The 16,968-nt window shown below is 32.3% G+C and overlaps 3 long non-coding RNA genes across 3 annotated transcripts; 2 read left to right on the top strand and 1 right to left on the bottom strand.

The window, feature by feature from the left end:
* Window positions 1-2,005: 2,005 nt before the first annotated feature.
* LOC146907648 (uncharacterized) lies at window positions 2,006-9,557 on the bottom strand. Its single transcript, XR_015020688.1, has 3 exons — window positions 8,941-9,557; window positions 8,680-8,749; window positions 2,006-2,304 (listed from the first exon to the last, which is right to left on the bottom strand). It is a non-coding gene; the product is annotated as an uncharacterized LOC146907648 (long non-coding RNA).
* Window positions 2,711-4,416, top strand: LOC146907650 (uncharacterized). The gene is made up of 4 exons (XR_015020689.1): window positions 2,711-3,316; window positions 3,646-3,702; window positions 3,876-4,022; window positions 4,221-4,416. It is a non-coding gene; the product is annotated as an uncharacterized LOC146907650 (long non-coding RNA).
* LOC146907649 (uncharacterized) lies at window positions 5,151-6,178 on the top strand. The gene is made up of 2 exons (XR_015019012.1): window positions 5,151-5,583; window positions 5,691-6,178. It is a non-coding gene; the product is annotated as an uncharacterized LOC146907649 (long non-coding RNA).
* Window positions 9,558-16,968: the final 7,411 nt, after the last annotated feature.

Below are 16,968 nucleotides of genomic sequence, written 5' to 3'. Positions count from 1 at the left end.
CCTGAAGTTTTGCACTTATGTGCAAAATGCCCCCTAAACTTGAAAATTTATATTTTTTTTCTTATCCTTAAAAGTGATTGCATTACCACTGAATTGTGGAGCATATTAACTAAGTTTTGACGATATACAACCATATATTGGTAGTATGGTAGAACAAATTGGCAGCATTTGGTAAACCCTACAATAATGTTCAAAACTCAAGAATATTTACAAAACAAACATAAATGTATTTCTTTGTTCCAACATCAGATGTTTTTTCTTTTTTAAAATGTTCTTCACCCCATTAGAGTTCAAAAGGATGGTGGCTATCATTTTTTTATTCTTTAAAAAAAATAATGAAATATACATAATATAATATTATTACCATTCCTTTGAATCCTAACGGGAGGAAGAAAACCATGATTCCTTCAAGATCCTTTATAAAGTGAGAGAAGTAACAGGTTTATGTATTTTTTCTTGAAAGTGCGAGAAGTGTGTTGGTGGTGTGCACGTACCGCTCACAATATAAAGGAAGTGGAAATTTTTGGTGTGGTTAAAATTAGCAATAGCAAAGCCATATATTTTGACATCTTGGTAATTCTTGGTTATGCCAATCATATATTATTTATGTGCTTCATTATGTATGACATGTATTAGTTTTTCATCTGACAAGTGTGGATGTACTTTACTATGTTGACTTTCATATCATTAGACTCTAATACATGGTTAATGTTTGATCGTTTAAAGGAACAAATATGGTTGTATACCGTCAAAACTTAGCTAATATGCTCCACAATTTAGTGATAATGTAGTCACTTTTAAGTATAAGAAAAAAATATATAAATTTTCAAGTTCAGGGGGTATTTTGCACATAAGTGCAAAACTTCAGGGGGTATTTGCAAAACGTCATGTTGACTAACAGAAAAATTTGACGGAGGGGGTAAATTGATTAACGTTGTGCAATTTCAGGGGGGTAATTGAAGTTTTGTTAATTTCAGGGGGTAATTGACGAAACTTACAATTTCAGGGGGTAATTGACTATTTACTCCATAATTTTTTGTTGACTTTATAAATAGGGGGATCAAAAACTTGGTTTTAGAAAATGGGGTATCAAAAGTTAACAAATTTGAAAATAGGGGGATCAAAATTGCATTTGAGCCAATAAAAAAATACCACAAAAAAATGCTAAAAATCAAATAAAATTAATGCAAATATTTTCTGATATTTTTGAGAATATGAAAAATGAAGAGAAATGAAATATAGGTCTAAACAATGAAATTTTGGATTTTGATGGACGGAGTCCCGTAAGAAGTCCCCTTCTACGGGACTTTTAATCCTTGAGTTTTTTCTGATTTTTTGGGGAAGTTTCGGAGCAATCCGATCAAGTAGCCCAAAAACCGGATTTTTGATTGAGAACAACTAACAATGATCTAAAACAGAAGGATGAAAGTTAGGAAGATTAATATGGTCCTTAAAATGGTTATCCATGTTACAAACAGATTCAAAATTTGTGCTGATACAGTTCAGATTATATAATTTGGACTGTATTTCCTATGAAAAATGGCGTTTAGGGGTGTTCGGATTGTATAATCTGAAACACGCCCTATTTTTTGATGTTTTCAGATTGTAAACTCGGAATTGGTGAAAAACTCATTTTTCCACCCAATAACAAAGGAACAACCCAATTTGGATTATGAAATCCAAAAACCACATGGGCAATTTCGTAAAAAGAAGTAGGGAGTGTGAGAAATGAATAAGGTTTGAAAAGTAATAGTCAAAAGGGTATGCTAGTTGAATACGGCCCAACTTCAAATGGATCAGAAATAAAGAAGACACTAAATAGGTCAATACAAACCTCCTGAACCTTTGGAGCATTTTTTTTAGACCCCTCAATATCTTTTTGTGTTGAAAAGTGCCCTCTGTGAGTTATCTCCCAAAGGTGTTAAAATTATAAAAACAAATCCTTCAAAATTTATCTTTTGCATTTTTTTGAGGCCTTAGGCATAGAGACACTTGACAACTATAATTTACAATTTATAAATTGATATCCACTGAAATTTCGACAGAGTATCCTCTGTATTTTGAACATTCACCAAGATTTTAATTCTGTTTATGAACCTGTATTCTCATCCAGAGTTTCAAATGACATATTTACATCTTTGTACATCTCAGAATAAAACATTCCTAGACTACCAAATAGCTGCAGATACTTCGACTCAACATATGCATAAACAATAGAGACATCCATCAAAGAAGCCTACCAAAACGAGTGACACGGCTGAACTTCGAATCTACTAGCAGCTTTCTACTTCGCTACTTGGAAATCTGAAAAAAATAGAAAATAAAAGAGTAAGTCACAGGGACTTAGTGAGAGACAACAACCACCACCAACTAGAAGGGAAACACACAAGGGCACGATTATTTACTTTCTCAAATCTAATGTCAATTTACTAAAATAGTAACCGTCTAAAATCAATCTATATATAAAAGTTGCCCCAAGCAAACAATTTTGCCCTAATTTTTCAGAAGCCCTAATGATTATAATTACTGTTTTACCCTATTCCAAACTTTAATTATGAAAAATAAAAAGAAAAATAGGGCTTTTCATCTGTTTGCGCTACAAACATGGTTGTTTCCGCTAAACCCTAACTGTTTTACCCTAATCCAACGCTACACTGTTATCCTTAAAAACAAACTTTTACCTTTTTTTCCCTGGAATCATGCACTATCTCATCCTACCCACTTCCGAAGAAAAAATTCAAATTATTCATTCTCTCTGTTCACCAAGCTTATCCCTCTCTCAATATTGATTCATCATCCATCTTCTTCAATGTTCTCTCCACTCACTCTCCTCTCGGATCTCTCTCTCTCTCTCTCTCTCTCTCTCTCTCTCTCTCTCTCTCTCTCTCTCTCTCTCTCTCTCTCGCCGCAATTCCCTCCAAGGTTGTTGGTGTTTATTTTCAGTGTTACTGTTTTCTAGCTTCTGCAGAGATATTACTAATTAGCTTCTGATTGCATTTTGTGTCTTCTGTGTTACTAAACTTTGTTTTTGGCTTTGGGCAAATTTCTTTTGTTGTTCTGTTGCGAGTGGGTGTAATTTTTTAGCTAGGTAAATTAGATATCCTTCTTTACTTTCAATTCTTTTGCTTGCAAGTGACATGCAGTAGTTGTTGTTCATATTGTTGATTGTTGTCGGTTTCGTGATATTTTTATGCTAACCTGTTTTCTCTGGTTTTGTTTGGTGACGAATTGGAGTTTATTAGGAAATGAAGCAACACAAATTATTTGCTCAAAGGTAACGAAAATTGCAAGTTTAATTCAAATTATCTGCTCAAAGGTATGTGGACTTGCTTTCTTAATTTGTCTTTTATTGGAAGTTTAATTATGATCATGAGATGTTTGAGGAAATGTCTCAATCTGAAAAACTGATAGCAAATCTAGAACAACAACTTTGTAGTCGAATATTTATGCTTTTAAATCACATATATGATATTTGCGATTCTATATGAATCATATTTGCAGATTTCACTTAATTTTGTCATCATTTTTGTACTTTGTTTGAAATGTAGTGGCTTATTTTCATAACTTCCTAGCTTCTTTTTTTTTTGTAAAAGGATATCTCATAAATTGGGATTTTAAATTGTGTTTTTCTATATTACTTTGTAGGTTCATAAAGCTGTTGAGCTTACTAAACCTGAATTTGCATAGCACACACATGTAGAGGTATACATATTTACTTTTCACTATTTTCTATTGAATTTGTAGTCTTATGGATTAGTTTTTGAGATTACTAAACCTGAAATTAATTTCCTCCACTGTTTGATGTCTATGTGATAACTTCATTTGATAAATACATGGTTGCATTTACTAAGCACAGCTGCATTTTGCAATTGCAGGATCTATGGGTCCTAATGAAAACTTTGGGTAGAGCACTGGTCTTTGTACCCATCTTTGATTATTTTTGCTGCTACAACAACAACAACAAAATGTGTTATATTGAGAGTTTCAAGCGACAATTGCGGTAAAGGGGCCTTCTCACCAAGGTACTTTACTAATGCAATCAACTATCCTATGTATATCAATTTTGGATTTCATGTTCGTGTTTTGTTTCACCATTGGGTTTGATATTTGCTGGTGCGATTGTATTGAAGCAACACAAGTGCGTATGTAATGGAGTCCTTATTTTTGTTCAAGCGAGTTGTTACCTTATCTTAACATGATAATTATGTCTAACTTTTCAGGTGCACCGTATTGAATGGCGCCTACAAAAGCTCATGACGGTGTCGTTGGTTGTGCAATGTACTCATGGAGAGACTATTTAACTAATTAAGGTATATGTAGTTACAATAAGATTTTGAATTATACCTGAAGCTAGAATCTCAAACAGCTATTAGTGAGTGATGATATTAAATCATTTTAATATATTGAAATAGTTGAATAGCTGCTGAGAATAATTGAACACTTTTGTTCAATGAATTGTTTACTCTGCAGAGGTTATTTATATGTTGATCACAATATCCTATGTTGATTCATATTTTGTTAAAAATGAGTTTTTTTTAATTCATGGGCAGCTCTCTTTTGAGTTCCAATTTATCCGCTTCTATACCACAACAACAACTAAGCCTTCTCCCACAAAGTGGGGTCGACTACATGGATCAAATTACGCCATAGTGCTCTAATGAGTTCTTTTTTAAATTAGGCCTTATTTACTTGATCTTCTGACTTAGAAAGTGCTACTGTACTTTAAATTATACAGGATTTATTTAAACTCCAATAGAAAAACATATATAATAATCAAAATTATTGAATATCAATTTTAGTAAGTTTTGTCATTGTATTTTTGACATTCTGAATCTGTCTGTTTCATATCTGCTATTGTTATATATTACAAGGTACCTTTGAAGTTGTTGTGTGGTATCTGACTGGCTGAATGTGTAAATAGGGTCCTCTTAATAGTTATAAATTGTGATTGAAAATGTTACTAAGTCAATTGAGTTTTATTTTAATTTTTCCATAAATTGATAATATTGATGGGATAAAATGATGGAAGGATAAAAGTTTACAAAGAGGAAAATGAAAATGGGGGATAAAAATATGTTGCTTTATGATTTTATCAACCAAATATTCTTCTTTAATTTTTTAATTATTCAGTAAACTTATTCTGAGCATGATTCTTACTAGCATTGTTTACACTTTCAAGTTTGTTCGCTTTGTGACACATACCCAGAATTTGACACTTTCAATTTCGCTTAATTTTTCTTAAGGCATGTTTCTTTATCTTGATAAAGAATCAAATAGGTCATTGTGCGAGAAACAACTTTGAGAATATGCAGATGTGACCCTGGCTGGTATCTTGATTGTGAGATAGATATTATTAGCATCAACTCTTCATTTTGTTTTTAATGAATGGTTCTTTTGTTTATGAAATTGATTTGGTGTCGACAATAGTTCTTTTTGTGAGAGGTTTCTGAAAAGTGCAATTAAGGTTATGTTGATTTGTGTGTTATTTTTTAATGACTTATTTTTCCAATCGCGCCAGATCTGGAGTTTATTTACGATTGACAGTTCACATAGTCATGGTCTTCTCTTATCAGTTAATATCGGGTTGGATTCTATACTTTTTGGTTGATTTCTTGATCTGCAGACAATGATTATGTTCCTACTGGATGCATCTCATATGATTAGGTGTAGTCCTTTTGCCTTTGATATAGCCTGTCATCGAGTTGGAGTTCCTCAGTCTGAGTAGCGTGTTCCAGGTTTAGCTGTGTTGAGATATGCATATTGTTCCAGGATTTTGGTTGCTGTATTTTGAGTGGGGAGTTGATGTTACAATAAGTAGAGATGTGACTTGCAGACTATCCATTTCGGGCTATTTTTCTGTTCGCCACATTTGTTTGGACTGTTGCTGTATTTTGTGAGAGATGCCTTATAATTGTGCATCTCATGCTTTTTTGTGGCAGCAATTACCTTTGTTTGTTTAGTTTGCTAAGTTTTAGTGATCAAGTTTCTTTCAACTTAAGCATAAGAATATGTGTTTTGATAAAGTTGTGTGGTTTTGGTGTTATTACTCTCTTTTGTTAGAAAGATTGTAAAGGTGTAATTTGGTTCTCTGACCAACTTATTAGTGTTGAACTCTTCTGTAAACTATAGTTATGTTGTAATATTTTAATATATTTTTGTTACAAACTATATAAAGAAAAACCATCAATTCTCCTAAAAAAGAAATATTATTTTTGGCCAAGAGCACCACTACCTGATATTTATATCGACTGTTAAGGTGGTCTTGCCTTATGTTTTGCAAGGAGTAAATATAGTTTAGCTTATGAAAAATGAAGATTAATTTTACATGATCATATAATTTAATTTGTAAAAGGTACATAGAATAATGCATATCAGATCATCCTTTCCCTGAAAAAAGAGATCATCTTTATAGATTTTGTCAAGATTTATGTATATTTTTTGATTCATTCTTGCTATCCACTTCCTTATCATTAATTTAAATTTCGATTAATTATTGTTTGTGTGATCTGTCATTAACATCACAGGTTTGTAGTCACAATTTTTATGTTCAATTGATATCCATAACCAATGTCACGTTTTTGCTCAAACTGAATATTCATCCTCTGTCTCATATTAAGTGAGTGATATTGTTGAATCAATCACACATATCAATGCATATTTTTTATCTATAATATATTTATTATCTATTTGAAAAAATTATCAAAATTTAATATTTTAAAAATATTCATCGAGACAAATTCAACATCTTATATGAGATTTATATTTGTATATTAGTATAAAAGACATGGTCAAAGAATGTCAATTCAACAATCCACACTGTCTCCTTCAAAAAAACAATCCACATTGTCAACTAAGTCATATATTTTGGAACGGAGGGAGTAATGTGTAACGTGACAAATTAATGAGGGTTGATTACGTTAGTAAATCATTCCTTAATTAATGAGATTGGAGTTTTTGATCATTTAGGATGAATGAAAAGTTTGTTCATGTTCCTTGGCTCGAGGTTGAACTCCATATTATTAGGCTCCCTTCCCCTATGAATTGGTCCACTAAAATATATTTAAATTGACATAGCAATATCTTACTAATTTGCCCACTAAATATCTTACTTATCTTATTAATTGTCCCACTTATGCATAAATATACATAATTATAGATATTTTTTTGAAAGCATACATAATTATAGATGATATGTAAATATCTTACATCAGTATTAAACAATTGCCTTGGAACGTTGCAAAATTCATTAAGTTCCAACAAGTATACTATCACGATGTCTAAGCAAAAATAATCACAATTTCCTCAAGTACAAGTACATAGTTTTAGTGTAAACGCTACTCATTTGTTTACAATGACATCCACTTTTAATCTTTTATATGGATAGGACTTTGGAACTCCTTCTCAAACCCATTTAATGCCTTAACCCTTTAATCATTGGATTGCATCTTATGAAACAGAAAGATGATTTAATGTGTGTTTGATTTATGATTAATAATTTACTCAATTACTAAATATCACATTAGACCCGTGCGGCGCACGGGTCGATGGTCTAGTTCTAATAATCCGCAACCCTTTATACGCATGAAAATCCACACATTGTATATATTTCCAATCAAATAGGTATACTTCAACGAAAAGTCCAACATCGTAAAGACATGAAGATAACATTACAAACCATTAAAAATAAATTGCCGAAAATCAAAATAAAAGCCTTTAAAAATATATTGCCGAAAATCTTGATAAAAGCCTTTAAAGAAAATATAGAAAACTCCATTTAGTGAAAATAAACAAAATGGGTGAATCGAGAACTAGCTCCATCTCGTTGATAGCCCTCTCCTCCTAATGGTGGCCTTTCCATAGGGGCGGCTCCATCTAACGGATAGCTCTTTTCTCTCGACTCAAAACAAAGTGTAAAACATTTTCAATTAGGGAGTTTACCTCTCATTGATAGCCCTCTCCTCCTAATGGCGGCCTTTCCATAGGGGCGGCTCCATCTAACGGGGTAACTTTACCTAATTGAAATCACATACTAGGTGCACCTAGGTCGTCGCAATGATAATCATTTTTCTCAAAACAAAATTCTCAAAATGTCACTAAAACCATGTTTCACAACATATTGAAACTTATGTCAAAATGTGTACCATCAAAACTCAATCGAATATTTATTACTTATAATCATAGGTAAAACCAAATCCAATCCAAATCAAGTACATGTTAGTAACAAAATCTTCGAAAAACACGATTGTCAAAACCATTCCTTACAACATATGAAAACTAGTGCCGAGATACATGAAATCAAATTTCAATTCTTAAATCCACTACTTTATAAATCATAGGTCAATCCAAAACCCAAATCCAAATGGAATGTATAATGAATAGTATCGAAATAAATTTCAAAACAAAAACATATTTCTCAAAAACAATTTTTTTTGTCAACATCTCAAAACATATGCCGTAGTGTATGCAACCAAATCTCAACTTCAAATTATTTTTTCAATAACTCATAGATAAGTTCAAATAGAGACCATATTAATATTCATGACCTTAAACATAATTTCAACGACAAGAAAAATGTTTAAAGGGTGTGTTCCCCATTTTTATAAATACTTTAACTTATAAAATAACCAAAATATCAATAATAACGATAATTAAAATAAGTGATAATCGTCATCAACTCACAAATATGACGAGTCAACTCCGTTCCTAGCAATGCCTTTCGAAATGACCACCAGAGCAATTCCCATCGAATCTGAACATCATATATTGATTTCAGCTCTTGTTAAAACTTATTTAAGATCACATTACCAATAGATAAAAGAATAAGACAAAACCCCCAATTTGTTATACTTAGGGTTTGAAAGGGACTCATGAAAATCTAAGGTTTTACTACTCATCTAAGCTAGATATTAATTCCAAATTTCATGAATCATAAAGTTGTACCTCAAGAAACACCAAGAGAGCACTTGCCATGAGTGGGTATTCTTCTCCTATTTTAAAACATTAACCCCAACACCAAACTTCTATCCAAAAGCCCTTGTAGAATACGGTGATGATTTTAATTAAAAGTGTAATTCTTGTTGTGAGTGTTTAATTTAGGAAGGAATTTGTGCCTTGAAATGAGAAAAAGAATGGATACACGGGTGAAGAGTAAGAAGGTACAGAGAAATGAAATGGTGGTACAGTGAAGTGCCAAAAAGGAAAAGTCTAGAAGTGGGTTATATGTTGTGGGTCTCTCTGTTTTATTATTATCATTATTTATCATTTTTTATTTTTTTTTAGGAGTAATGTTATATAAATTTATTTATTTGCTTTTAGTGAAACGATGCATTTCATTCTTCCCCCCTTAAGAAAATTCGTCCTCGAATTTTTTAATTACTTCTATCATTGGTTTCGAATTAGCATGGTTACCTTTCACGCAACACTTCTTCGGATTTCCAACTTGTTTCTTCATCGGTCGGCCCTTGCCTCAAAACCATTACCAAAACGATATCATTGAGTTTAACATCTCACTTTCTTATCTATTATAATTGTCCAATGATCTAAGCAAGATAAATTCTCGTCCACTCGATCCTTTATGCTTTGTTTGGATCATAAAATATAAGTGAAATGAAAAATGTATACATGATAAATGTTAAATGTTAAATGTACGAAAGTGAAAGTGAGTTGAAAATGAGATAACTATTTCTATTGTTTGGTAAGTGTAATGCCCCGAATTATGATACAAAGTGTCGTTCAACTACAGTCAAATATATAAATAAGTGATTTTATTTTTGGGTTAACCTTATGGGTCTGTTTGGCGCGCATGACATGATAGCGATATGATATGATTAGTAGCTGGATAATGATAGAATATGATAGTGATATGATAGACACTATCCTTTCATACGTTTGGTGCACACATGATAAGAAATACAATAGCATTACTTTATCATATCATGTGTTTGGTACACATTTGTTATTGACATGATAAGAAATATATTATATTTAAATGACAAAATTATCCTTGTACAACAAAAACAATTAAGAAAAAAATAATAAGGATTCTGAGAACAAACAAAAGGATATTTCTAACCTGTAAATCATCAGGGCAACAAGAGTCAAAATAAGAGATCAGAATTAATGAACAAAATTGAATCAATCAGGAAAATGAAGCTATGCATAGCAAGAAAGTCAATAATGAAATAATAAAAAAAAAGCAGATAAAAGGAACATAATAATCGTAGAAGCAGAGATGAAACAAGGTTTAATGGGGGAGTTATAAGAAGCAGGTATGAAATAAGCATAGTATATGGAATCGATACACAAATATGAAATCCCAGAAGCAGGTATGAAAATAAGCATAAAAATGAAAAAAGAAAAGAAAAAAAAAGTAAAAGCCTGACGAACGTAGAAGCAAGTAAAAATTACGAGAAAAAAAAATTGAAACATGATTTTGGAATAGTATCAGGTTTTTTGGGCGGGAATCGAAGGAGGTCTTTTGGGAATTCAAGATAGGCGCTTGACTAATTTATGCTATCAGGTTGCTAACCCACCAAAAATTAAGGATAAAAATAACAAAGAGTGGGTAGGATAGGATAAGGAATATGTTTAATTTATCCTTTTCTATTGGTGCATCAAACATCGGATTGAATCAGGATAGGATAATTTTATCATATACTGTCTCCCTATCATGTGCACCAAACGGGCCCTATAGTTAGCTAAGGAAAGGGACATTGAGAATTTAGAATTCGGTCGTGAGATAAGTATAATTTAACCAAGAATTGTTCCATCTCAAAATCAAACTATGTTCTTTCGAACAATTCGTCTTTTAATAAAATTTATTAATCATATGAGCTCAATCACTTGCTTTAAATAAACATAGTGAATTTTGACACTAAATAGCAAATGTTATTTTTTGTACGAGTTAAATTTGTTTTTAGAGATTTATAATTGATTTTGATATATTAGATGTTTTCCAGTTGAGTTTACTTTTCCTCTAGACTTAATTCTCATAATCGATGCACAATCTTTATGTCCATATATTGCTTACAATTTAATCCTACCTTTCACATTCTCCTCTCTTATTACACTGTCTTACCTATTTATCTTCTCACTTTCCCTTTGCAACTAATCACACCCTTACCAAGAAATGTGAAAGGAGATACACTTAAGGATTAGAATTGAGCGATTAATATTGGGAGGCTAAAATCAATTTTGTCAAATCTACTATGATTATAATTACATGGGTTTGTCTAACATGTGCAAACTTGCACATGATAAGGATATTAAAAGTAGCAACTTTTTATTGAAAACCACAATTATTTATTAAAAAGTTATATATCTAATATAAAATGCACAAGTTCATATACAAACTTACTACTTTAAACTTCTTATCATGTGCAAATTTGCACATGTTAGAAAAACCCTAATTATATATACAACCGAGACATATAGTACATGTTTAAAACCATAGTAGATTTGACAAAATTAATTACAGTACTACACTCTTGTAAATGTATCGTGATCTTGTCAAACTCACCTTATGTTAAGCATGCAAAATTACAATCCTACAATGATTTTGTTAAAGCTCAGCACTCTTGAAAATGTATTGCGATCTTGTCAAACTCATCCTATGTTAAACATGCAAAATTAAAATCCTACGATGATTTTGTTAAAGCTCGGCACTTTTGTAAATGTATCGTGATCCTGTCAAACTCACCCTGTGTTAAACATAAAAAATTACAATACCACAATGATTTTGTTAAAACTGGACACTCTTATAAATGTATCGTGATCTTGTGAAACTCACCTATGTTAAACAAGCATGTAATAGTACAACATTAAATTGAAATATTTCACTGTGAATTGCATCAAAAGTTTCAGAACTTGTCATGAGACACCCATCATTTTGGAATTCACTAGAATGGACCTAGATCAACCTTAAACACCAATTAATGGTACCACTAAAAGGGAAAAATGGTCCATTAAAGGCGCGTGTGCCAAATTTTGTGTAGTGCGTATAGGCCTTAAACTATAGGGAACAAGAAACACAACAAAAGGATTTCAGTTACAGAGAAACCAAAGACACTGAAACAGTACTGAGAATGTATGACGTCAAGGATATTCAAGTGCCACTTTTTTTCTATCAAAATTATGCTCTTTTTGTCTGTGTCTTGTGTTGCACTCCAAGGGTTTCACTCAACAACTTCTCTCCAATACTCCCTCCGTCCCAATTTATCTGAGCCATTGGCTCATTTCACACAGATTAAGAAAAATGTATAAATAAAGGGGAAAGTGGAATATATTGTATTGGAAATGATAAAAGTAGTATTATTTAGTGTTATATTGTATTGGGAATGATGAAAGTTGTATTGAAAATTGAAATAGCTCAGTTATTTTGGGACACTTTTTTTTTTAGAAAATGGGTCAGATATTCCGGGACGGAGGGAGTAATAACTACTCTTTTTCTTCCCAAAATTGTCTTCACCCGTACCATATTTTCATGTATGTGTCGTGTCACTAGCCCTCGTTAATGTTTGACACATGGTCACTAAAGCCAACTTTATGTATGTGTGGAGTTTTTCTATGTCAAAGAATCAAAATCCATTACCAACGAATTTGATAGATGAAGAAGTTAGATTCTCACAATGTTGTGAAATAATATTTGAATTCCGAATGAAAGATATACTCCTTCTGGTCACTATTATAAGTAAATTTTGACTTTTTAGGTTCATTCAATAAATGATGTATGTGGTCTACAATAGGACTGGACAGAAAAGCACCGCTCGACCCAAACTGCCCGATCCGCAAGGCCCGTCGGAGAACGGGTCGGTTGAAACGGGTTGGTCGGTTGAAGCGGGTGACCAAACTTGGGTAAAGAAGGGTTAGTACGGTCGGTTGCGGATGGATTATCCGAACCTGCCGGCAACGGAAATTTTTTTTTATCTGCCCTAGTTGAAACCAAAAAATCAAAAAATGCCCTAGTTGAAACAAAAATACCAAAATTGCCCTACTTTTTCAGAGTTGACTAGTATGTCACAAGTTGGACTTGCGACCTACCTATGTCACAGTTCCGACTTGCGACATACCCCCCTATGTCACAAGAGGCAATGGCGACATGCAAGTCTCTCAAATTTTGAAATTTTTTTGTCCTTATTATATGTCACAAGTGGGACTTGTGACATATTTATTTATTTACTTTTTCGTTTTTTCTATTAATTTAATAGAATTAGTTTTAAAAATTTTTAAAAAAATAATTGAAATAAATATTTATGATTTAAGATGACACATTTAAAGGTACAATACATTTAAACGAAGAATAAATATTTAATATTTAATTTAATAAAATACAAACCAAATGCAATTAAAAAAAAATATGCATAGATTGCTACTGATGTTCAGTATTAATGCAATTTTTTCGGGAATGACCGGTCATCCTACAAATGCCGCATTTTCTCCCCTCATTTTCCACAACGTCCATCTCGGTCCTAATGCGAGTAATTGGGGGACGACCTTTCTTAGCTCTACGCATCGCTGAATCGGGAACCACCTTTGAGCCTACATAAGTTGGCCAATACTGTTGGCCTAGCAGGGAAGACGATGTTTTGTTGACGCTTGGTCAAAGTAGTCAAGTGCACAACGACGAAACTGACGATCAACCAATTCATCGTCAAAGATCTCGGCGTCAAATTATTCCTCCCGCTCCAACGCGACATAATGCAGCAAGAAATGCTGGCGCACCATGGTGTTGAACGGGACCACGACCACCTAATGCCCGAAGAAGAAATAATTAAATGTATTGAATTTTTTTTTGGTCAAAAATGTATTGTACTTTTAAATGTGTCATATTAATAAATAATAAATATTTTCCTTAAAAAAATAATCATAAATATTTATTTCAATTATTTTTTTTAAATTTTTTAAAAGTAATTCTATTAAATGAATAGAAAAAATGAAAAAGCAAATAAATAAATATGTCACAAGTGGGACTTGTGACATACAATAAGGACAAAAAATTTCAAAATTTGAGAGAGCCCATATGTCGCCATTGCCTCTTGTGACATAGGGGGGTATGTCGCAAGTCGGAACTGTGACATAGGTAGGTCGCAAGTCCAACTTGTGACATACCAGTCAACTCTGAAAAAGTAGGGCAGTTTTGGTATTTTTGTTTCAACTAGGGCATTTTTTAATTTTTTGGTTTCAACTAGGGCATAAAAAAAAAATTTCCGCCGGCAACCGAACCCGTCCGTATATATTATCAATAGTATATTAATTTCGTTTGGCTTTACTAGGCATGCCTCAGATCTATTAACTTGTCAAGTCCAATCACATAAAAAAGTTTGTCAGCTTGAGCTTAATCTTATCACCAAAACAAGTGGACCAAGTATTTAATTAATTTATTTAAGGGTTAATTAAGTAAATGGTCCTTATAAATATTCAGAATTTTGTTTTTAGTCCCTACAAAATAAAATCACAGTCCCTATAAAATTTTCCATCAACATTTTTAGTCCCTATAAAATTTTCCATCAGCATTTTTAGTCCCTATAAAATTTTTCCATCAGCATTTTTAGTCCCTAAAATGCTTAAGGAAAATGTCATAGGGACTAAAAAGTGTGATTTTATTTTGTAGGGCTTAAAAACAAAACTGTGAATATTTATAGGGACTAAAAACTTAATTAACCCTTTATTTAATATTTTGAGAGGGTCAATGGGTTCCATTCTTTCCACTCCAACATTGAATATTCTACTATTTTTCAATTCATTTCCTCATTAACTTATCGTCACCAACTACTATCTTTTCTTCCCTTCATCATATTTATCTTCTTCTTCCCTGCATCATGTTATCTCAAGTCTCAACCTACCATCTTCTTTCACAAGTGCTTCTCCTATTTCGTAATACAGTTTTGCTCATGCCTTCAACAAATGATTGTGTCTATGTTTTCACATATTGAAAGTTACTGTGATGTTTTTGGAATTTTCTAATTGTTGCTATTCTTGCTGGTGATTTTTTTCTCTGGACTTGCAAATTCTAAGTTTTAACAGATTCAAACCCGCTTAAACCCACCCATCTAAACCGACACCGATTAAACCGAAATCCGACATAACCGTGTAAAAAATCGGACGGAGATGGTGTGACTTTTTCCACCCATGGATTCCGTCGGATTGGGGGTTTTCACCCGAAATCCGACCGTGGCCGACCGATGTCCAGCGCTAGTCTACAATATAGACCACATACAGTACATCATTTATTGAATGAACCTAAAAAGTCAAAATTTGCTTATAATAGTGACCGGAGGGAGCACGTATTTAGTGTTTCACATAATTAATTTGACCGAAAGAAATATGAGAGAATTATTAATATTGGTACTTCCAAATTTCCAACACAAACACACATGGTTACTACACCATAATATAAGGCATGAAAGAAAGGGAAAAAAAAATATAGTTGATTATTTATTGAAAAATGGTGGAGAGAAAAAATGAAGTATCAAACGCATTGTATCTCCCTAAATTGTTAGTCTAGCACCAATTTTCACTTCCCTCAAAAACAAAAACAAAAACTACAACTTTCACTCTTATTCATTAAACTAAAATTATACATCCTAATCTAACATGAGTTATTGACTTATTGTGATTCACCACCTAGTATAATTTTGAATTAACGTCAACAAAAAAAATTACCAAATTTATTTTACAATAATATCTAGAATTTTAATGGATTTCAATTTTCTTTCTTCACCGAGACCAAGAATAAGCCCAAACACGTTAGGGTCCAACTCAATAGCCTTCATTACCATTTACCACTCTTAATATTTAGAAAATTGCTCTTCTCCCATCAAGTTTTGCTCACTTCCAACTGAACTTTCGAAAATACCCTCACGTAACTTAAGTCACGCAGATGTTAAATTCGACGTGACTTAAGTCACGTTCGCTACATTGGTACATCTCATGTGAGTTAACTCATATAGATTATAAACTAGCGCGAGTTAATTCATGTAGGTTATAACCTCGGCATGAGTTAACTCATGTAAGTTATAACCCCGTTATCAGTTAACTCATGTAAGTAATTCTAACCCAACGTGAGTTAACTCACGTAGGTTATACTTCAGCGTACCAAACGTGAGTTAACTCACGTTGATGTATTTTGGTCAGTTTGTATGGGAGTGAACGTTTTTTTGTTGGTAGAAGAGCAATTTTCTAATTTTTTTTTTAACTATAAGTTATTCTTGATACGAATTCATGAATAAATAACACTTCAATGACTAATAACGATTGCATAAATCCAACATTGATGAAACGTCAACCAGGGGAGGAGCTACCCTTGCACCAGGGTGTGCACTTGCACACCCTTAACTTTTCATTATTATACCTGCCATCCCATTTAACTCATGTTTTGCATACCTGAAAAATTGATTTTGCACCGCTCTCTTGATGCAAGACACAATGGGCAAATTTTTTTTTTTTTTTTGAAAGAAGACACAATGGGCAATTGAATTTTTGTGTTTTTTGTTTTTGATGCAATAGCAAGTATGACCAATGCCAAATCAATATACTTTTTAGAGTACTACATGCTTTGACCAACAATTTTGCACCAGTCACTCATGGTTTTCCCTTGTTACTAGAAGTATTTGTTAGTTTTTATTTTGGTTAAATTACACCGGATGTTCTTTAAGTTCTATAATTATAACATATTGGTCTTTTGAGTTTTTTTCGTATCACTTACGTCCTTTAAATTGTTTAATTGTAACAAGTTAATCCTTTATGTATTTTTCGTAACACTTAGGTCCTTTAAGTTATTTAATTGTAACTTTTAGGCCCTGACTAACTTACATTTTTAAGATCTGAAACCCCAAATTATTACAGTTAAATAACTTAAAAGACCTAATTGGTACAAAAAAAACCTTAAAGGACCAATTTGTAACAATTAATGAACTAAAACGATTTAAGATGAAAAAAAACTTAAATGACCAATTTATTACAATAATAAAA

Source organism: Medicago sativa, chromosome 7 (genome assembly GCF_051527215.1).
Source record: "Medicago sativa cultivar Bolivia chromosome 7, Bolivia_mono, whole genome shotgun sequence".
In the NCBI taxonomy this organism is placed as follows: domain Eukaryota; kingdom Viridiplantae; phylum Streptophyta; class Magnoliopsida; order Fabales; family Fabaceae; genus Medicago; species Medicago sativa.
Note: the sequence above shows the minus strand (reverse complement) of the source record. Positions and strands in the feature narration are given on the sequence as shown.